The sequence below is a fragment of the Mesocricetus auratus genome, unplaced genomic scaffold (genome assembly GCF_017639785.1).
Source record: "Mesocricetus auratus isolate SY011 unplaced genomic scaffold, BCM_Maur_2.0 Super-Scaffold_100030, whole genome shotgun sequence".
NCBI lineage: Eukaryota > Metazoa > Chordata > Mammalia > Rodentia > Cricetidae > Mesocricetus > Mesocricetus auratus.
The window spans coordinates 3219886-3244759 of record NW_024429211.1 but is presented as its reverse complement, the minus strand read 5'-3'; the positions used below and the strand labels follow the sequence as shown (position 1 = coordinate 3244759).

General features: G+C 35.7%; 1 long non-coding RNA gene across 1 annotated transcript; it reads left to right on the top strand.

The window, feature by feature from the left end:
- The first annotated feature begins 14699 nt into the window (after positions 1-14699).
- LOC101835734 lies at positions 14700-22333 on the top strand. Its single transcript, XR_001197534.3, has 2 exons — positions 14700-15233; positions 15881-22333. It is a non-coding gene; the product is annotated as an uncharacterized LOC101835734 (long non-coding RNA).
- Positions 22334-24874: the final 2541 nt, after the last annotated feature.

The following is a 24874-nucleotide window of genomic DNA, read 5'->3' as shown; positions in this document are numbered from 1 at the left end:
TGCTGCTGTATGTAATATTTAATAGCTTTCTCTAAGGGACAAATAACTGGGGCGAACTTATGGCAAGCTGAGGGTAGCATTGTCTTTCTCTTTGAAGGAATGTACAACGATGATAAAAGAAATCAAGAAGGAAAATAGAAATTTCATATTGTACATTGATTTTAGCAATAAGGAATGCTGATGCGTCACCCACATTCTCATTACTATTCTTTCTACACAAAGGTTCCTAAAAGTCATTAATTTTTATCACTGTGGTTGTTTCTTTGTTCATTGTTTTAATTTCTTAGTTATTAAAAATGCATGGAAGATGGGCCTCAGGGTATATAGAACCTATCAGATGCTCCTTGTTTATTATACAAGATTTTACACAGAACAATTTAAATAACACAATGTGAAAAATTAACACACATTAATTTGTATAATATGAACACAGTGTACTTTTTTCTCCATTTTGGGGAAGTAATTAAGCCTACCCATTTAATGTATATTTTAAGTAATTTCTGCTCTATGAGGGAAACTGAGTGATGTGCTATATATGAGAATGAATTTAAATTATTAGGAGTTATTTAAATCCTATTTCTACTATGTTGGTAGTGAATTTCTCCTAGGGATTAGGGCCTGTTTAGACATAAGCTCCTAGCCCTAGTAACAGTACCATATATTGGTTTCATCTTGTGGAATGGATTTTAAATGCTATTAGGAAACTGTAGTTCATTCCAATAATATACATGCCATTATTTCATCACTTGGCAGTTTTTCACAGGTCAGTCATTTTAATAAATTATATCCAAAATTTAATAGGATTAGTAATTTCTTTTCACCTCTTATATCAAGTCTGAAACCTCCAAGAATTTCCAAAGTGATCCAGTAGGGATAACACATACAGGTTAATACTACATTGATTTCTCACTGTCCTATGATTTAAGTGTGTGGTGTCTTAAGCAATAGGACCTTACTGTGAGATTCTTTAGCTTAGACAACAACATTACCAATAGCCTGTAATGACTGTCACCTCCCTGGAAATCAACTCCAAAAAGGTAACACATTCCTGGCATTGACCTTTGTATTTTGTAGTCTATAATATCAGTAGATAAATTGTTGTCCTGTTGTCTACTGACCCAATTTTAAAATGGTGCTACATTTGTCTACACATAAAAGACACTTTTTATAGTAGTAGGTTTGGATATGTTGTATACAAAATGAGTTCAGTGCTATTTATCCTCTACAATATTCACTCCTTTCCCTATGTCTTCTGTTCTTCTCAATATTTAACCCTGCATGTGACATGATTTTGTAATTGTCCCTAACACAATTGTTGCCAAAACTCTTTAAATACACCCTGATGCTCACTTCCTAGTTTCTTGATCTACCTAATTATTCCAAGTAGAACACAAATATCTGAAAATCAGTTGTCAGTTTTAACTATGAAATTAACAAACTTTCTGAAAATAGCCTTGAATTTGGTTTCAGATCAGTCTAAAATTTGTGTTGTGATTTTCTCACCCTCAAAAGTACCTAAGATTGCAATTCTACATTATCTGATACCTCTGAGAGTTTATCTTTAAAAATTGTAGGCAAACATCATGGAGCGGGGAATAGTAGTATTTTTTAGAAACTGCAAAGTTTATGAATACCACCAAAATTCATTAAGGTCTTTAAGATACATGGGATATGTAGCTTAAAGGTAAGAAATCGTGACAAGCACTTGTCATGTCTTCCTTAATGTTCCTGGAAACAAGAAATAAAACCTAAAAACTTCTGAAAATTTTATGTTGATTCTATATATCATCTGTCTGTTTTAGGCACACTCATACACAAACATTTACAATGTATTGATAGTCTTGGAAGAAACAGACCATTTTTCCATGAAAAATAATAATAAATTAATTATTTAAGACTACTCAATGCTTGCTTATCCATGTACTTACTACTTAGCAACATACAATATCTCAGATCTTATCCAAAACTAAAATTTAAAACAAAGTTTGTGGAAATATAGACTAGTTGCTTAGTTTGAGGGAAACCATTATTCAGTTCTAACAGGAGAGAGGAATATATGTTTCTTTCTTTTTTCTCCTTCTTTTCAATGTATTTTTCTGCATTACTGTGTATAATGTACAAACATTACAGGATTAAATAGTGATAAAGTATTTGTTAAAGTGTGAGGTTTGTGCTTTTTTGAATTTTATTTAAAAAGTCTTAAATTTGCATTACATTATCAAAATAACTAAACTTCATTGGGATGTAGAATGTTATATTTTACGTATAATAATTTTTTGTGTATTGATAACTTAATTTATCCTTGATAAACCATATCTCAAATCAGTGATACTCGTGGAAATCACCAAGAAAAGAGAAAACAGTCCATCTGGTTTTGTCCTATTTCCTCTGAAGCCTCTTAGGGTCCACTGTACTAGACTGTGATGTAATTGATGGCAACATGCTACTTCGTTGTTACAATTATTTTCAAACCATACTTCTACACTATTCTGAGGAATGGATGTAGAATTACAGAATTTGCCAAAAAACCTTCCAGGATAATCATCTGTAAAACCTGTATTAAAGCTAAAGACTCTGCATTGCCTCTCCCCTGACTCTGCCTTAGTATCTTCTACAAGAAATGCATCACAATACCTTTCAGGGGAAGGACCATGCTGCCATGTAAACCAAAGGAACCAAAGTTTCTCTTTCTTTGCTATTTCCTTCAGAGCAACAAACACACTTGCACTTCCAGGCTGCAGCAGAAAAAACTGAGGGTTGGTTTAGTTGTTTACCAGAAATTTTCTATTTATTTGTGATTTTACCAAATAAGCAAACACAGTCACACTTCCAGGTTTCAGGGGAGTAGTTTAGAGCTACTCTTCATTTGTGATTTCCCCCAAGTACCAAAAATAGTCACAGTGCAGTGTTGCAGCAGAGTGGCTTGAGAGCAAGATTTCTTTGAATAAATGAAAGTTTCTCTTTGTTTGCCATTTCTCCCCAGAAGCAAACATAAGTGTCAGGAGATGAGCATTTAGTACCTTTCTTCTTACATTTTCAATTTAAGGGTTTCGTTGTTTAAATGCTAAATTGTGAACTTAAGGCTGCACATATTACACATACAAGACAGGAGTCAAGAGTTCTGTTTTTTTTTTTGTTGTTGTTGTTGTTAAGCTTTTTTCCTCTATACGTGGCTTTATAAATAAATCCTGAAGAGAGTTTTGCTTTTTTACTCCAGAGTTAATTCCTGAATCAAAGGGATAAAATTGGATAAAACATTCACTATTTGCACATGATAAGAGAGTTTAGGTAAGTGATCCAAACACCTGTACCAGGGAACTCCTACCACTGATGAATATTTTCAGCAAAATGACATGATACATAATCAACTCAGAAAAGTCAGTATCCCTAAGATATACAGATGATAAAAGGGAGGACAAAGAAATCAGAGAAATGTCGCCATTTTTAATACCCACAAACAACATAAAATACCTTGGCATAATGCTAAGCAAACAAACAAAAGTCCTGTGTCATAAGAACTTCGAATCTTTAAAGAAAGAAATTAAAGAAGACACAAGAAAATTGAAAGATCTCCCATGGTCTTGGAAAGGTAGGTTCAACATAGTAAAAATAGCAATCTTACCTATATCAATATACAGAGTTAACTCAATCCTAATTAAAATCCCATCACAATTCATCACAGACTTTTAAAGAAAAACTTTCAACATTATATGGAAAAGGAAAGACCCAGGATAGCTGAAAACAGCCTGTTCTACAAGTTAATGTCAGGAGGCATCACAGTCACTGACTTCAAGCTGTATTATAGAGCTATAGTTCTGAAAACAGCTTGGAATTGGCACAAAAATAGACAGATAGATAAATGGAATCTAGTTAAACACCCCTACATTAACCCATACACGTATGAACACCTGATCTTTGACAAAGAAGCTAAAATTATACAACAGAAAAGAGAAAGCATCTTCAACAAATGGTGCTGGCATAACTGGAGGCTGACATGTAGAAGACTGAATATAGATCCATGTCTATTGTCATGCACAAAACTTAAGTCCAAATGGATCAAAGACCTCAACATAAATCCAGCCACATTGAACCTCTTAGAAGAGAAAGTGGGACGTTCTCTTGAACCAATTGGTACTGGAGACTGGTTCCTGAACACAACTCCACTAGAACAGACACTAAGAATAACAATAAATGGGAACTCCTGAAACATAGAACCTTATGTAAGGCAAAGGACACAGTCAGCAAGACAAAAATGCACCCGACTGATTGGAAATAGGTATTTACTAACCCTACATGTGACATAGGACTGATCTCCAAAATTTATAAAAAGAAGTCAAAAAGCAATCTACAAAACACCCAAGGATCCAATTAAAAGTGGGGTACAGTACTAAAGACAGAATTCTCAGTAGAGGAGTCTAAAATGGCTGAGAGACACTTAAGAAAGTATTCAGCATCCCTAGCCATAAGAAATGCAAACAAAACAACTCAGAGATACTGTCTTACTCCTGTCAGGATGACTAAAATTAAAAACACCAATGACTGTTTATGCTGGAGAGGATGTGGAGAAAGGGGAAAACTCCTTCACTGGTGGGAGTGATGACACTTATATCCACTTTGGAAATTAGTAAGAGATTCCTCAGGAAAATGGGAATTAATATACCACAAGACCCAGAAATTCCACTTTTAGTTATCTACACAAAAGGTGCCCATTCATACAACAAGGATATCTTTTCCACTATGTTCATAGCAGAATTATTTGTAAGAGCCTAGATGCCCCTCAACTAAAGAGTGGATATAAAAAATGTGGAACATTAACACAATGGAGTTCTACACAGTGGAAAAAATGGAATCTTGAAATTTGCAGGCAAATGAATGGCACTAGAAGAAACCATCCTGAGTGAGGTAACCCAGTTACAGAAAGAGAAACATGATGTTAACTCACTCATATATGGATTTTAGACATGAAGAAAGGGAGTGGAAGCATACAACCCAATTCCAGAGAGTCTGGGTAACAGAGCCTTTATCCATCAACTGATGGAAACAGAGGTAGACAGCCACAGATAAACACTTAACTGAACTCCTGGAATCCAGTAACAGTAAGGGAGAACTGATGAGCAAAGAAGTTAAGATTGGGTAGGTTTTACCCAGAGAAACAGTTACCTGTACAAGAGGGAGTTCTTGGACCCCAGAGTGATGACTGGGTAGAAAGCATGGGACTGACCCAGACACCCTGAATGTGGGTGTCAGTGAGGAGGAGTATGTAAACTATAGGGCCTTGGGTAGTAGTTATCCCTGACATACAAATAGAATTTGGCTGCCCATCCCACAATGAGGAATGCTCTCTCTGACTCAACTCCTCTGAGAGGGCCTAGACACTGCCTTGCATGAAATGACAGACTCTGGAGATCATCCATGGAGAGCCTCACACTCCCTGGGGATCAGAGTGGTTATTGGTTGGGGTATTGGGAGGCCTGGAGGGGAGAATTGGAGGACAGGAGGGAGAGGGAGCAGGGATTTATATGTGAAGCAAGTTTGTTTCAAATTTAAATAAAAAAGGAAGAAAAAATACACTGGAAAATGAAAGAATCTTCAACAAATGGTGCTGGAATAAATGAATGCTGACATGAAGAAGACTGCAGATAGATATTTGTCTTTTACCATGCACAAAATTTTAGTCCAAGTGGATAAAAGAACTCAACATAAATCCAGCCACACTCAACATATTGGAAGAGAAAGCGGGAAGTACCCTTGAATGAATAGGTATGGGAGATTGCTTTCTGAACCTAACACCAGTAGCATAGACACTACTATTGACAATTAATAAATATTACCTCCTGAAATTGAGAAGCTTCTTTAAGGCAAAGAACACAGGCCACAACAGAAAATGAAAGTCCACAAAATGGGAAAATATATTCATTAATCGCATTTCTGACAGAGGGTTCTTCTCCAATATTAAAATAGAACCCTAGGAGCATGTCTCAAAAACATCCAAGGATCGAATTAAAGAGTGGGGCAGAGAAGTAAATAGAGAATTCACAATAGAGGAGTATAAAATGATTGAGAGACACTTAAGAAAAGATTCAACATCCGTAGCCATTAGGAAATTGCAAATCAAAAAAAACCTCTGAGATACAATCTTGCACCTGTCAGAATGGGTAAAATAAAAAACACAAAAGATAGTTTATGCTGGAGAGGAAGTGGAGATAAGGGAACTCTCCTCCACTGCTGGGGGTGGGGAGTGTTCAACTTATACAGCTACTCTAGAAATGAGTATGGAGACTTCTCAGGAAAATAGTAATCAGTCTACCACAAGACCCAGCAATTTCACTCTTAGGCACATACCCAAAATATACACATTCATACAACAATAGCAACTATTCAACTAAGTTCATAACACCATTATTTGAAATAGCCAGACCCTGGAAGAAACTGAAGACTGGAAACAGAAACTGTAGAACATTTACACAATGGAATACTACTAAACAGGAAAAAAATTGAATCTTGAAATTCACAGGCAAATGGATGTAAGTAGAGAAAACCATACTGAGTGAGGCAACCCAGTAACAAAAATACAAAAATGGTATATACTCACTCATATATGGATTTTAGACAGAACAATGGATTACCAGCCTACAGTCCACACCACAGGAGAAACTAGGGAACAAGGAGGACCCTAAGTGAGAGAGACATCCATGGTCCATTGGAGAAAGGAAAAGGGACTAGATGTCCTATGCTAATTGGTAGAATGAGGGTAGGGGAGAGGGAGTGAGGAGCAAAAAGGGTATAAGATGAGGGGAGTCAAGAACATGAGGGAGCAGGAACATTGACTCATGGGAAAAATAGAAGAGAGCAAGAAAACAGATACCATCAGAGTGGAAGCCATTGTGGGTTTAAAGAGAAATCTAGAACAAGGCATATGTCCATAGATCTACAAAGATGACCCCAACCAACAATCTAAGCAATAGTGTATAAATGACTTAAATGACCTTTCCCAATAATGTGATTGATGACTATTCATATGCCATTCTAGAGCCTTTATCCAGTAGCTGATGAAAGCAGGACACACCCACAGCTAAGCTTTGAGCTAAAATACCATTTGCAGAGAGGGAGGAGTTGTGAGCAAATGTGTTAAGATTAGGCTGCAGAAAGCCACATAATTATCTAACCTGAATTAGTGGGAGTTCATGGATACCAGACTGATATCTGGGAAGCCAGCCCAGGACAGATGCAGACCCTCTGAAATTGTGTGTCAGTGAGGAGACCTTGGCAATCAATATGGTATCTGGTAGTGATTCAGTATTTTTCCATTTTAGGAGGCCATTCAACATAGAGGGATACTCTCTCAGCATGAACACATGGGGGAGATTCTATGCCCTGCTCCAAATGATATGACAGACTGTGAAGGTCATTAATGGAATTGCTTCTCCCTTCCTGGGGATCAGAAAACGAATGGGCAGGCTGTTGTTGGGGATTAGGGGAGGAGGCGAGGGGGTGGGAACTGGGATTGACATATAAAACAAGCTGGTTTCTAATTTAAGTAAAAAATAAATACCAGGGGAGTGCTCTTGGACCCCAGACCGACAGTGGGGAGGCCAGAATGGGACTGATCTGGACCCCCCCAAATGTGAGTGTCAGTGAGAAGGCCTGGGCAACCTATGGGGCTCTGAGCTGTGGATCAGTGTCTATCCCTGGTATACAATCTGTCTTCATGTGCCTATGGCACAAAGAGAGATGCTCTCTCAGCCTGGACTCTTAGGGGGAGTGCCTTGACCCTACCAAGAGTGAAATGATAGACTCTAGACATCCCCTATGTGGAGGGATTTGGCAATAGGGTGGGAGGGAGGGTGGAAGGGGAGTGCGGGAGGAGGGGAGGGAGAGGGAACTGGGATTGACATGTGAAACAAGCTATTTAAAATTAAAATAAAAAATGATTAAAAAAAAATAAATAAATAAATACAAAATTAAAAAAGGAGGAAGAACATCATCTTATGTCTCTCTTGTAGGATGGTAATGTACCAAGACAGCAGAAAGCTGAATCAGAGAATGTTGGCAAAGAGAACACAGGATACCTTAGATGCAGCTGCTTTCACATAGATATGTTTGTCAGAGGTAGAAACACAAGTTGTCTGGACTCAGAACCTTGAGAAACAGAGACCTATGCTAATTTCCTACTGGATATTTCCATGTCTACTTCTGTATACAGAATTAACATTATGTTTATGTTTTCATCATGGCCTCTGAGAAATCTTGAATCAACATGATTATTACCATCCAACATTGACTCTCTTGCACTGGAATTTTACCCATAGAGATATATTTTCTCTGTATCCTTTAAAAATGAACTCGAGGCATTTTTTTGCATCTGGGATAAAGAAAACATTTTTGGATAAACCCCTATATGCCCAAGGTGACTTTGCAAGTAGTAGAAAAAGTTGCTTCCTAGTGGCATTTCCACTGTTGAGCTAAGGGATTTACAACAGCATTCTCCAGGCATGTCTGAGATCAGAGGCCTTCCAAGTTTTATGACTTCTGATTACAGGGTTTTAGTTCAAAAGGTTTATCTAGTTGTGGGTTCTTTTAATTGCCTTTGCTTGAGTGGGTGCTCATTATTGCATCTCTATAGCAGATCTTGAAGTTAGGGTGGATAATACCTCCAAAAGTTTCTTTATTATACATGATTTTTTGTTCATTCTTGTATTTTTGTTTTCCATTTAACGTTGAGAATTGTTCTTTCAAAGTCTGTGAAAAATTGTACTGGGATTTCAGTGGGGACTGCAATGAATCTGTTGATTGCTTTTGATAAGATTGTCATTCTTACTATGTGGTCCTACCTGTCTAAGAGCACGGGAGATCTTTCCATCTTCTGATATCTTATTAATTTGTTTCTTTAAAGACATAAAGATTTTATTATAGAGAAATTTCATTGTTTGGTAAGACTTACCGCAAAATGTGTCATGGTGTTTGTGGCTATTTGAAGGGTGATGTTTCTGATTTTCTTCCCCCCCCCTCCATTTATCATCTATATATAGGAGGTCTACTTTTTCTTTTTTTTAGTTAATCTTGTATTCAGCAATTTAAATGGAGGTGTTTATCAGTTGTAGGGGTTCCTTGACAGAATTATTCAGGTCAGTTAGGTATGCTATCATATCTTCTGCAAATAGTTAAAGTTTAACTTCTTCCTTTCTAATTTGTATTTGGTTGATATACATTTGCTGTCTTATTGCTCAAGGTAGAAATTCAAGAATAATGTTAAAGAGGTAAGGAGACAGTAGACAACATTGTCTTGTTTCTGATTTTAGAGTATTTACACTGAGATTCTCTTCATTTACTTTGATGTTGGTTGTTGAATTTAGGTATGATCGTTTCATCCCTGATATCTCCAAGACCTTTATCATTAATTGGTGTTGGATTTTATCACAGTCATTTATAGCATCTAATGTGATGATCATGTCTTTCATTTTTTTTCAGTTTATTTACATGGTGAATGAAGTTGACAGCTTGCCTCATGTTGAACCATCACTGCATCTCTGGGATGAGGCCTACTTGATCATGTTGGGTAATATGTGTGATTTGTTCTTGGATTCACTTTGCCAGTATTTTACTTAGTATTTTTGCATCAAAATTCAAGAAGTTATTTGAACTGTATTTGTCTTTCTTAGTTATGTCTATGTGTTTTGTGTACCAAGGTATTGTAGCATCATAGAGATGTGCACTAACCCTTCAGTTTTTCTGTGTGATATATTTTGAGTAGTACTGGTAATAGCTCTTCTTTGAATTTTTCATAAAATTCAACTCCCTAAATTCAAGACTCAATGATCTCTGGGCAAATTGATTCAAAATGATTGCAAGTGCTGTCTCATCTATTTCTTTCCACTTCCTTTGTTTTGTACTAAACTTGGGGAAAGTGTAAGAAAAAAGCCAAAACATATTAAATTTTCTTGGAGACTGTCATTCTAATTGACAACAGGTTAAACACCCAGTGTTGGCAGGAGATACAAATGAATTTCTGGATTTTTTGGAACTCATCTTCATTCTTTATGAGAAAGACTTCACTTATTTCTGGACCTCTCTCACTGTAGCTATTCAGTAAAAAGGCAGACTGGGCCAGAAACATGTCAATCTTCCTGTGTCAGTTTCTTCAAGTAACTATATATGATGATCCAATAAAATGGATTGTGGAGATATGGAGCTGGCTTAGTGAGTTGCAGGCTCCTGTTGAGTCAAAGGAGGTATAGTTTGAAGCATGATACTTTATCAAGTGAGGTCGATGCTAAATGGAATAAAATAAATGTAGTTACCAGAGAAAGAACTTACACTCAAGTTGAAAAGTCAGAAGCGTGGCAGGCTTCCAAAAAGAAAGCAATAGTACAGTGCTTTTCCTTGCATAGCGCACCTGTGCTAATCTCCCTATCCTGCTCTTTTACTTAGATGGCTTTGTCAGATCACCCTTACAAGACGTGATATTCCAAGAATACTGGAAGCATGCTTCTATTAACAGATTTCAAAAGATCTGCCATAATATTTTACTAAAGATAAGGAAGTAGCTCTCAGGGTCATCAAACTGTGTTCCGCTATTCTGAAGATATAGGGAAATGCTTGTAACTACATAATAATTTAAATATAGTAGAGACGTTGTTTCACAGAAGGAGACATCTCCTGATGCCTTTTGTGGTTCTGTGGGTTTGAAGATTGTGAGACAGTTTGCAAAAGCTTATGTATAAAAGGTGCGTAAAAATAAAGTTTGACAGGCAGTTGCTTCTCCTCTGCATGCCCTGTGTCCTGATTTCAAAGAGACAACATTGATTAGATGTTAAGACTGAAACACATTGTTATATTTATTAATCAACAAACACAAACAACAACAAGACTTGCTCATATGACCTATCTGCTGTTGCAATCTACCCAACCAGCTCAGTGTTCCTACTAGTAACCTGGTCATAAATCAATAATATCAGAGGTAAGTTTTTCATAAAAGACATATAAATTTATACTCCTTTTCACCATTCCTTTTTGTATATATTAATTCATGCACAAATCCAGTTAAAATTCAAGTCTAGCCGGGCGTTGGTGGTACACACCTTTAATCCCAGTACTCAGGAGGCAGAGGCAGGCAGATATCTTTGAGTTCGAGGCCAGCCTGGTCTACAGAGCAAGTTCCAGGATAGCACCCAAAACAATACAGAGAAAGTCTGTCTCGAAAAAACAAACAAACAAAAAGAATAAATAAATTCAAGTCTAGTTTTATCTTTTTTATTTTTTCTTACAGGACACTTCATCTAATTAGGCAAATGCACATATACACTTGCTAGCAATAAAATACTGTGATTTTCTCTTTAAAATGTAAAAGTCTGTGATTTCACATTATCAAACCAAATGTGATGGTTTTGGGAATGAGTAAGGAGGCAAACGGCAATCACAATGGTGTTGAGAGAAGTACACACATAGAGAAAGCAATCACCCCAATGATTTTAGTGAGGAAGACAGGTTCTCCCAGCGGTATGATTCTTTGTTTAGTAAGGTAATGTGCAGAATGCTCATTCTGCTGTGTCCATACTAGATTACTACACTGGCAAAGTCTATCTGTCTTCTCATTCTGAAGGATATTTCATTTTACATGAAACAAATTCTAAATTGTTATTTACTTAGTATTTAAATATTCTAATGTATTAAGTTTTATTTTAACCATTGAAAATTTTACTGTATGAGGGAGAAGACGAATAAGGGAAAGAGTTCTGTAGGATGAGTGATGTCCTTAGTAAATGCACCTGCATTTGAAATGAGGCATAATTATGAAAGCAATGCTGTTTTGTTTCTTTCAAGATATCTATTCCACATTTATAATTAATTTGTGGATACAGATTCCACTGAATGTCATCTATTTTCTACATTAATATTTTGATGTTATTTTAGAGAGAGTTAGTACAGACAGTATCAAAGATAATTCTCTTGAATATGATGCCTCTTGATAGGGCTATTATTCTACATAGTGAACCTCGTGATTTCTACCCATTTTATCTTTTTCTTGTGTCAAACTTTCCCCAATGTTAGATTTTACAATAATGCCACATTGTACTTACAGCCATTATGTATCTGATTCCATAAAACCTTACCGTGGGTTTGATGACAAATAATCACACTGGGGTTCTTTGGGACCATCCTACCAGTCATTAAGGCAGACTATCTAATGGCCAGGGCATAGGATGTGTAAGAAGTATGCTCTTTAAAAGTCTTATGATGGTTATGAAGGTAGAGTTCCTGGAAATCACCTTTAAAATTTTGTGTACTGAATTAAACTGAATGATGAATATGGAATGAATTGGATCTCAACACGCTCAAGGTAAACATAGTCTACAGAGTGCCTTGTTTGCAGTGACAGCAAAACGAGGCCACAGCTAACATACAGAAAATCCAATTTTGAAAAAGTTAAACCAAAAGAAAAAAACAATCGAAATAATGCTAGCTCCCTACTACCTCACAAATACTTTAGAAAAAAGACAGACACAAAATAAACACATATGCAATTAAATTTAACATGCAAAGACTTAAATATCGACTATTACAGTAATGTAAGAGGAGACGAATCTACAAGTGGCCTTCTGATACACAAAGGAAAATTTTTACAGTTTATACCATTTCATATTGTGAAAACAAGGGCTCAAATATTACTAATGGAAATTAAATTTTTGAAAATTGAATCCCCAAAATACAGTCTTTCTCATACTTAGAAAATCAAACAAATATGGTCATGTCCATATTTCTCCTAATGGTTATTCACTTTACAGGTATTTCTGCCTGTTTAAGATATCCTATGCTTATGGCAGTGAAAGTTACTCTACATCGTTTGAGAAGGATATTTATACAGAATAGTACGCCCTACCAAAAAATATAGTCAGGTATAATATGAAAATTCAGATAACATGCAATGTATAAAGATAGTATAAAGGGGAATGAGGATTGCTAGAACAGGTACAGTAAGAAAAGAAGAAGAGGAGAACATCAGGGTCCATGTACCTAACAACACAGATAGCCAGAGAGCAAGAAGGAAATTAAAATATTCCAAATTATGAAAGATAAAAGCCCAGAAGGAAAAGGTAGAAGCACTGACTAAAGTTATACTGGGTACTCATTAGTAAGAATAAGCTACCTACCAAGTGTGATTCATTGGGAACTGGGTGGTGCCTCTCCAATGAAATGAGTCAAAGGCCAGAAGAGTAAAAATCATCTGAAACATTATAATATCCAATGACTCTCAACCCTTCACATGGTACTAAGAGTCTTTATGTGATGGTGAGAGTCAGAACAGTCACCTACTGCATATTCAGTATCTATTGACAGTCATGAAATCACAAGACATTTTATATGTTAATGATGACACAAGTTATACTTATATATTTACGAGTATATGTGTTTACACATTAACATGTATGCTTGTAAAAATAATTAATAAAAATGGGCCATTGCTTTGAAAGTGAGCAAGTGTCACATATACTAAAGACAGGAGGGATTACAAAAGTATATTATTATTTCAAAAACTGTAAGAAATATGTTAGTCAAAATGTGTTAATAGCTATGCATATTATTGGATATATTTTTGTAAAATATAAAATATTATATATATATATATTATGTAACATATCATATAAAAATATATGGCACGAAATTCAGCTGATACTCCTTGCTTCAAGAAATTCTGCTGTCATTTGCAGGAGGGGTACACTGTGTATATAATGCATACATACATACATACATAAATACATACTTTCATACCTCTGTTTGCCTTGGTTCAATATAGCAGGATCTACATTTCTTCTCAGTTCTTATGGGTAAAGATTTTCCAGGTGTGGCATGCTGGATGGAGGAACACCAATACACATACACCTGCATTCTTAAAGAAACCCAATAACCTCATGTGCTCTTAATTTTAAATTTATTGAAACAGTGTGGTTTGTTATATGAACCCTATTAGACATAAGTGGTAATCTTGTTTATACTTTATCCTGGGAAGCAAATACAGCAAGAATATAAATACTGTATCTCTACAAATTACTACAGATAGTACTTCTGAACTATCTGAGTCATTGTTTTCATTTAATAAATTCACTTTGTAATTTCAACTAGATGGTCAGCAAACACAGATTTCTGCTTCTCAAGTCCTGAGATTGCTACACCGATTCTCAGGCTTATTGGAGACATAAGACTCAGCTGTTCATACATGTAACATAAGTCTATTGCTGAATGACCATCTACACAGCTATCAATATCTTGGCTTTAGGTAAAAAAAAAAATCACTTTACTGTAACCCGAGGAAGGTACTGTAAAGAAACACTTTGAAACCTTCCAGTTTTCCTCTGTTCATCTCTGATGCTGTTCTCAGAGTTCACTCTCAAGGATCAACTTAACGTTTCTGGAAGCTGCACTGAAATATGAGGACCCGGAAAAGTGACTGTGTTGAACCCTGTCTGTGATCCTAACACATGCAGTGGAAAATGAGATGCACAGAGGACTCTCTCACATATCACATCTCACAGGTGAAATAATCATCTGTCAAAGATCTCGCTACATTCGCTCTGTATTACAGAATGTTTGAACACATTTTCAGTTCATCAGATGAAAAAAGTCCGCATTTCATTAACTTAGAGAAAGGGGTGAGTCAGCAGCAGAACGCCCCCTAGCCCAGTCACTTCCCACACAGAGGACACTTCCGGTTCCGGGAGGTGCCACGGTGTCAGCTGGGAGCAGTCTGGGAATCCAGTCAGATGGGTGAGGCCACGACTTGAGACACTGAACTCAGCTGCTCCCTCCTCAGCTTGTAGGCCTGATTCTGGAGTGGAAGATGTTGGGAACACAGAGGAGCTGCTGGGATTGCGGGTGGCCCTGCTGTGGCTGCTGCTGCTTTAAAAACATCTGAAAATGCTTCCAGGGCTCTGAGGAGCTGCCTCCCCCACCTCCAGCTCCTGGACATGAACTAGGACACAATCATGGGTCTGGGACCCGAGCTCCTGTGGCTGCTGCTGCCCCACCGCCCCCCATCTGACATCCCTGCCAGGGGGGTTAGCAGCGGCCTTCCCCACCTCCAGCTCGTGGACAAGAGCAGGGAGCAGCTCATGGCGCTGGAATCTAAGCTGCTGACTCACAGCAGCCTGAGCATGCTGATGGACAGGAACAACAGGCTTGACAACACAGGCTTGCTGCTGGAGGGACTCGACCAGTCTCCACTCTGTCTCAGACTCCAGGTACTCAGCCTCACAGGGAAATGCTTGCAGGAGGGGCTTGACTAGCTGTGGAAAGGGGGAGCCCTGCACACCCTTAACCTGGGCTGTAACAGGCTCCACAGTATCCCCGCTGATGGGAGACCTTTGAGAATTTAGAATGTTAATACCTTTGAGGAAACTATTAATGAAATCCCACCAGAATTAGCAAATCTCCCTTCTCTCAGCTACTTGGTGTTATGTAACAAAAAATAATCCAAAGTGTTCCTCCTCAGCTTTCACAGTTGTGTTGATTTCTCCAGTCTCCTCATTAGCTTGCTGACATACTTGTCTCTAGTGCTCCTGACCCCTTTTCAACTGCAAGAGTTGAGATTTCCAGGAAATCAATTGTTAGTTCGTTTTGTTAGCGATTTAGCATAGATCCTGCAAGTCTTCTGGAATTACTAGCAAAGACCATTAAGATCCAAAATCAGTTCTGACCCTTACTCTTATATTCTGGTATTCTGCCAAAATACTTGTGTTCAGATATCAATTGCCCAAACGCAAAGTATGACAGCGTGTATTTTGGATGCTGTGTTAGAGTCATTCAGTCTGTGGAATTCTGGGGGAAAATATCACCTCCCGCTAATGCATTGTTTGTGTTTTCCCAAATGCTCCTCCCCCCCCTGCAGCTCTGCCTCACACAGCTCCACATCCCAGAGTTTGTCTGAATCAGAAGATACAGCCAGTGATCCTGCACACAGAGTACAGAATGTTCTTCTTGGTTTACAGCATTGGGTGTACACAAACGAAAGCAAAGCAAAGATGATTATAAAAGAAAATGGAACCTGAGTTTGATTATAAAGCTCAGTGGTTTCAGCTTGAATCTCCATGTAAGAGTTGCAAAGGTTTGAAAGGTTTTGTATTTCATGTATCTCTTCTGCATTATTTAATCCAGTTTACTGTTTAGATTCTTTGAATATAATTTATGCTAAATTGCATTTCAAAATGTGGCTGGTTGGTCATAATTTTCACTTAAGTCTTTGATGAGAAACTAACAGAATGGTATATTTGCTTGATGAGTCATAATCAGCCTAGAGTGGTGTCATATGCCACAATTGGGTTAACTAAAGTAATACATCATACTACCAGTGTTCTTTTTTGCCTGAAATGTATGCCATAAATAGAATGAGCCTTTGTCATGGGTCACACCTGAGATTCAGCCTATGACTAACTAACAGTATATAAATGATTATCACTTTTAAATGTAATATTTAACCTTCAGTTCTTGTTTTGTTTTATTTTAGTAACTTTATGCAATCTGTCTGTGACTTGTTTTCTAGCAGGGATATAGAGGCTTATTATAGAGATGGTTTTAGAACAAACTGAAACCTTACACAATCAAAAACACTTGGGAATATATTTTAGCACACTAGGTAATCAACTGTATATAAAATCCCGGAATCCCACATACCTGCAACTCTTCATGTAAAATTTCCTGACCATGAACTCTGAAGAATACCTGCCTCTACATGTTGGTGATAGCATTACAGACATGCAAGACGACCTATTTACATTTCATTTTAACTTCATTTTGTTAACTGCAATGATCTCTTGTAATCATGCCCTTGGGATTTCTGGGAGGCTAGAGTCATGATATATCATCTTCCCAGCAGACAGAATAACTGTTATTGCCAGAAAAAATCTAATGTCTAGTAATCTAAGAAAGGCTGGTTCTTAACATCCAACTAAATGACAGAAAGTTGGACATGATAGTGCACACATACAAACAAGCACTTGGATGGTAGAGGCAGAAGATCAGGAGTTCAAATTTAGCATAGGCATGATAGTATAGTTGAAGCCAGCCAGATACATGTATCTGAAACCTTGTCTAAAAGTGGGGTTGAATTTGGGTGGGATGGATTGTATTTTCAAATGTGTCTCCTTTGCTTGTGTTGTATACTAAATGCAAAGTTTCTCTGCATTTGATAGAATAACTACAACTAGATATCATTACAGTTGAAGGTAGTCAGAAGAAAAGCTTGTTGTATGCACTCGCAATAGAATAGTTCACAAAGATGGTTTTACTACTGAACATTAAGAAAGTAGTGTTGATAAAACAGGAATGAAAATACTAAAGTACTGTATCTTTAAAGTGTAGGAGAAAAATAGTAGCACAAACTATTGGCATTGAAAATTAACAAAATATACTATTGGATTATGCAATAAAAACTAATAGTAATAATTTAATTGGACATTACAAAATAAATATTTAACTCTCAATGCTGAGGATTAAAAAAAGCACTGTAATAACATTAAGACTGGTTGGTAAGAACTAAAGGAAGATATAGCTTGAATTAGGGAGTCAGGTGAGCATTAAAGCATGCTTTGTTTGAATCCAGTTTTATGCTGAGAACATTTGCATGTTGGTTTTCATATATATATATATATATATGTATGTATGTATACAATTTTATTTTAAATGTTGATTTTAGGAGGTTATATTAGTAGTCTATATGGTAATTCAGGTTTTGTGTGTGTTTTTGTTATTTCATGAAACAGGAGTTTCATGACTGCAGTTGTGAAACGCTGCTATAGTGAGTCCCCTTACCTTTTCCTCAGAATAGTTTAGTAAGATCATTTTTACTTCTCTTTTTTTTGAGATTTTTTTTCTGTGTTTACAAAAGTAATGTTTCTTCTGCTAATGTATTTTATGATAGTACTTATAAAGTTGTTTTTTTTTTCACACTGAGCAACATTAAGCTGCCTATTCCAAGATTAGGAAAGGCACAGATGACTTGGTGGGTTCTCATGTATCAAACTGTAAATATTTTGTAATTAGATGACTTCAGTTAAGCAACATAGAATGTTTTCATGGAAAACATTCAGAATGATGGGGCCGTACACTCCTGGATTAAATCCTGTAGTTTCTTGATTGATTAATACCCTGACCTAAGTAACAACATGTGTAGTCTTTTAGGAATTACTTGTAAATAGAGCATCTAACCATGCATACACTTTCCAGCCTCATAGAAAGAGGTGTAATGTTTCTTCTTTCATAGATGTATATATTCCAGCCTGTGATATGCAAATGCACCCTATGGTGGTCTTTCAAAAAGTGTTTATTTTGGTTTTTTATGTGTGTAATTAAACTCTTTGTATAGCATGACATCAGTAGTTTTGGCAGAGATGTGGATTACAAGGACAGATGCAGTACCTTGTACCTCCTGAGCAAGCTGTAGTCCAAGCTTATAGTATAGATATTCTTTAGTGCAACCTTCACTGGTAGTTGTTTTATATCTCTTTTTGTTTGTTTGTTTGGTTTTATCTTTTGAAACCATCTCTGGCCCTAACTTTAACAAATTCTGCCAATGATTTTTAATTTTTTTCTTTTATATACTTTTTCTATTTTTAAAAACTGACTATAGACATTAATTTGGAGAGAAAGGAATTAGATCCCAAGTTAATAAAATGTATTTTAAGTTGCAAGGTTTCTCCCTAGTTACAAATCCCTTATTTATCCACCAGTGAAATCTAAGACTTTCAGATTCAGCAAGGGCACAATTTTCATAACATGACTATTTTATTTTTGTGAGACAGGGCAGTACTAACCTTGAACTAGACATGTAGACAACTCTGTCCTTTCTGTAATACTCGTGCCTGGAATTCTCAAACATTGGGATCACATGTGTAAACCATTAGCCCGGTTAAATATTTCATGTAGAAATATACCAATGCTGACTCTTGTTAAAAATTTGGATTTCTAAATTATCCTTTCCAAAATACAAAAAAAGTATACTCTAAATTGACTTCAAATATGTGAAATTTGTGTAATATAAAAAAAAGTAGTCTTCATTAGGACAAGACCTTATTGCAGAGTAGTTCCAACAAAGAGTGGAAATACAGGGTTAAATTGATGACTCATGAAGAGACTTGCTGAAATGCTAAGTAAAGTAAATCACTAAAGGCAGCAAAGTGTAATAGAAGTCATTTGCCAGGGAATCCAAAGATCTAATAAAGCTCTGTAGAGTAATAAGGATTTTCTTAAATTGATTCACCAAATTTCCTCCTACTAACATCTGAAATACTTATCAATACGTTTATGGCTGCCAGTTTTTTATTGAGTACACCCTGCTATTCTGTTGCTACCTAGAAAGCAGAGCAAGTTAGCTGTAGGCTTTCTTTTAGTCTTGTTCTTTGCAGAGTTACTATCAGAAAATATTTCTCTTTGGCCTGGTTTATATTACAGCAGTGTAACCTTAGTTAATGTTTAACTTTTGGTTACCTTTTAAATAAATTACACATTAAATTTTGGTAGTAGCTATTTAACTAAAAACGTATGATTAATCTTTAAGTTTCAATGTGAGTGTTTGCAGATACAATATTACCAATAAAAGTATATGTATAGGTCATCAGGTGATCATTTAAAGGGTGCTTTGTTAGAACGCAGTTGTATGCTGAGAATATTTGCATGTTAGGTTTATTATGTGTATATAATCTTTATTTTAGTTTCTTATTTTAGGAGATTATATTAGTAGACTATATTGTAATTTATATTTTGTGTATCCTTATGTTATTTCATGAAACAGGAGTTTCATGACTGCAGTTGTGAAACGCTGCTATAGTGAGTCCCCTTACCTTTTCCTCAGAATAGTAAGATCATTTTTACTTTTCTTTAGGGATTTTTTTCTGTGTTTATAAAAGTGATGTTTCTACTGCTAATGTAATTTTATGATTGTAGTTATAAAGTTGTTTTTTTTCACACTGAGCAACATCAAGCTGCCTATTCCAAGCTTAGGAAAGGCACAGATGACTTAACGGGTTCCCACGTATCAAACTGTAAATAATTTTGTAATTATATGATTTTAGTTAAGCAACATAGAATGTTTTCATGGAAAACATTCAGAATGATGGGGCCATACACTCCTGGATTAAATCCTGTAGTTTCTTGATTGATAGTCATCCTTACCTAAGTAATAACATGTGTGGTCTTCTAGGGATTACTTGTAAATAGAGCATCTAAACATACCTACCCTTTCTAGGCTCCTAGGCATAGCTATATTGTTTATTTTTCTTTCATAAATGTAAATATTCCATCCTATGGCATACAAATATTTTATATAGTGCTCTTTCAACAAAGTGTTTATTGTGGATTTTTATGCTTATAATTTAAACTATGTAAATAGTGTGCAAAATAAGAATTTTGCCAAAAAGGGTGATTATAGAGACAGATCAAGGTTGTTGTACTTGTTGAGAAAGCTGCATTCTATGCCTAACATTGATCGGTTTTAATGAAATCATCATTGTTAGCTTTTTTAGGTTTTTTGGTTGTTGTTTTTTCTTTTATATTCATTTTGGCATTAACATTCTGCAAATGATTGCTAAGTTTTTTTCTCTTTTAAAACACTGTTCATTTAAAAAAGAACTGAGTATAGACATTACTTGATGTGACCACAATTGATCATCTTGATATATGATCGCCTTCTTAAGACATCATTTTACATCAAAGTTGAAGATGGGCAACAAAGAAAGTCGTTGTGGAGTATGCCTTTGACATGGCATGACCAGCCATTTGGACAAGAAACTTCACTTCCTGGACTGGTGACAGCAAGTTTTCAAAACTGGACAAGAAGGTTACAAAGAAAAGTGACTGCTGAACTTCCCAAATTTCAGGATTATTCTTCATTAACCTGCTTTATTAAAAAGACTATCAGACATCTGGGCCTATAAGCTGAAGAGGGATTCCACAATTTTGCAGAGGATGCTTGGGTGACTTTCTAGGCATCAAGATCTCTCTGAAAACCTAGAGTTTATATATGACCTTCTGCAGTCTTTGGTGGTGTTGAAGACAAATAGTTATGGTTAAGAATTTCCTTAGTTATGTAATAAATAAGTTGCATATAAAGCTTTAAAGTAAAAAAGATAGGAAATATGTAGACTGTTTTCTTTAAATTTGCCAAATATTAACATACTAAATATTGTTAACTGTACTTTTTTGCTTATTAAGTTTCCTAATGCATAATTGTACCATTTTAAATATAAATTTCCTTGTTGTTCCAGACACAAAGAGCACATGATGTGGGATGTCCTTCTGTATGATGTAACTATATGTTTCTCTTCCTTGTTGAGGAAAAACAATGTGCTGGCCAAATGCCAGGCAGGATATAGCAAGAGAGAATGTATAGGCAATATAAACTGAGAAAGGAATCCTGAGAGAGGAACACGTATTGTAAGTCTTGAGACAGCTCTAATGTAGCTGCAGGGAAGGTGGGTTGTCTCGTCATTTTCTGGTAAGCCAAAACAACCTGGAGATTCACTGATTAGTTCAAATGGTTAGTAATTGGTAGGAACCAGCCAATGTAGCCTGTGCCAAAGAACAAATAGCATATATTTTATATAACCCTCTGTGTGTTTATTTGGGACTGTAGTGTGACAGAATCAAGATGAACACTAACTTCTGCCTATACATTGCTGTTAGTGGAAAATATTATTGATTTGATTTGTTTTGTGAACATGGATGGTAGAGAATTCTTTTTCTCACTGTTCACATGGTCAGCATTGTGTTCCTGAGTAACAGTGCTGACCTCAGTAATCGCTTACAAAATCATATGCATATTTGCATTGAGGATTTTTTTTGCATCCTGTGCCTAATTATTGTTTGCTAGCAACAACACAATGAGCTACATAAACAGCCTTAGCTTTTCATAAATTTGGGCGTTCAGTACCAACAAATGTGGCTGAAAATGTTACTTTTATTTTGGTCAAATTATTATGTATGCTTTGACTTCTTTAATTTTCAGGACCTAAAATCATATGTGATCCACATGGCTGTGCAAGTGTATACATAATTAAAATGTAACTATGAATTATGAATCAGTGTTGAAATTTGCTATTTTGAAAAAAATATATTTCTATTGTATCAAGTTATGTTACATTGTAATGAAAATATTCTAAGAAGTATTTTTAAACTATTCAAATTCTAGTGTGTCATTACCAAAATGACATGAAAAACCACGGTCTTATATTTGCTATGTATACCCTCATGAATTTTACCCTAAATGTTGTGCATTGTCTTATTAGACTCAAAAAATCTTACAGAAATTTACTAAAAAAGTAATAAATTATATGAGCATACATATTCAAAATGAGTAGTTTTGTTGTTCCCAATAATGCAATCAGGAAGTGTGAGTGTCTGGGTGTCCCTGTATGTGTGGTTCTATAAGTACAATCAAATACAGAAGATCACTGAATTCAGGTATCAAAAGTATGAACCTGAACTGGAACATTAAATAGAACACTTAGAAATAAATAAAATATGGGAACTACATGTATTATACTTCTTTTTGCACTTAAAACATGTCTCCTTTTCCCCCAAAAGAATGAATCTGTAGCCGCTTTGAACATATTTTTGGCACACATGATGGTGTTAATGCCACTAAGTATCATACAAATGTTATGAAAAGTAACTGAAAATTAAAATCTGGAACAATTAACTTACTACTTGACTTGTTCATATAATAAATGTTAGAAGTCAACTTTCATGTAAGTCAAATATAAGTGTATTTGGATGCTCATATACACTCATAGATTTGTGCCTTCATACAGTGAGTAGGCAATTGCACACAGAAGGCTGATCTGACTGTTTACTGGATTCAGCATCGTGAGACACCTACATAATACCAAGGCAACCAGCCAATGTTGTTTCCAGATAATTTATACAGGCCCTAGTTTTTGGAGGCATACTGTGCTGCATTTTTGTTTCTGTCCTGTATTTTCCTTTACATATTTTAAGCCATAATCTCACGTTGGAACCCAGGCAAACTTGGAACTCAATTGGTAGGTCAGAGTGCCTTGTACTTTCACAATCATGGTTGAGCCGCAACTTTACAGGTACTCAGGTTAGAGATAGTTACCAGAAACTTAATTAGACATTACATCTAATGCTACTCTCTGGTAAAAGCATCTAATATACCTGGCAAGTGTGTAAACAGGATGCATTCTATCAAGTAAGTTCTAATACATATGATACTATTTTGTTGTTTATGAAATATTAGAAATATGCCAAAGTAAAAGGTAATATTAAAAGGTAGAGCTTAGAAAAACCTGTGGGAAATGAGTTTCAAAGACACAGATATATTCCCTATGCATGTGAATTTGTTGAGGAATAAATAAAATCCATGGATCTTTCAATCCCCCTCTCAAAACACAATAAATTTTTCTGGAATACTATAAAATATATATTTTGAAAGAAATACTGCTAATTTTATTTTTTCAGTGACCTTCAGAGAAGCTTCTTGTAGATGGCAGTTAGAACAGAGTCATATCTGGGCAATATTCAGAGAGACTTTGGAGTACTCATGTCTAAATGGGATGTTTTCATAAACATCTTGACTCAAGGCTCATGGCTCCATGATGAGTAGTTGGCATAAAAATATTAAGAGTGATGCAACAAGGTCTGATCCAATTCATGGGACATAGATATGCACCTTTTCATTCAGCAGTATGACATGCTCGAACATGTTCAAGGAATACCCATTTTAACAGGCTGAGAAAACCCACAGAATTCAGTTCTATTCTTTCTAGATATTCATTGATATACACACACATGGCCTTAATTCATAGAGACTCAGACAACAACAACACATCTTTTCATATTTGCATGTTGACAAATCAATCTCAAAAAACAATTTAAATTGAGCATTAAAAATTAATTTAGGTTATTCTGGGAAACGATAATAACACAAGAATTGTAGGCTATGTATTCATAGTTAATTGGCATTTCTCTCTGAACATGTAGGCGCCTGTGTTCTTGTATCATTTTGTGTTAGAATTTCTGAACTGTATACCACACCATCAGTAACACTTATATCCTTCCTATCATACATGCACTTATTTTTTGTGTATTCACCAGTGCAGATATTTACTCCTTCTGCTTAGCATTCTGCAGTGCACTGAGGAGTAATTTTAATATGTGAGTGACAATGAAACATACTTACAGAAAATACCCAATGGGGTGTAATGAACATAAGCAATTTCTTTATGAGATTATTGTCTATAGTAACTATAGGTCTGTCTTCTGGAAAATTAAAGAAGGATTCATATCTTAATGCTCATCTCAAAATAGAATAATGACTGCTGTTTCCTGTTATTGTCTGAGGTCAATATATCACGATGTCTTCAAAATTTAATATAGATCACAATGCTTCTTTCTAAAATGTTTTATTTGTCTTAATGATATTTTGGAAATGATAAAATTAAAAAAAATATTGTGATATGTGGGGCATTTAAGTCATTGGAAGTACAATTCTGCCACATACTATCATCAGTTTTTCTTCATGTATCTCTTTTACCGATAAGTTATTAGGTCCTATCATTTTTTGATATATCATCAAAGGCCTAAAAGCAATGGTGTAGATCAGGTATGGAATTAAATATATACAACTGTGAAATAAAATGAACATTGTATCTCTATTAGTTAATTATCTTTGTGAAAAATGGGAGCAATACAATAAGACAGAAATAAGTGTTGTATAAGGACCAGTGTCAAGATTTTCCATATGACCATCACAATTCCTGGCAGACAATAGCTGGGTATGATGAATCATCTTTGAAGAAGTGGTTTTTGAAAGGAAAAAGTGACTGTAAAGATGGTGGTTAGTTATTTCCTAGCCCCATCCATTTGCCTT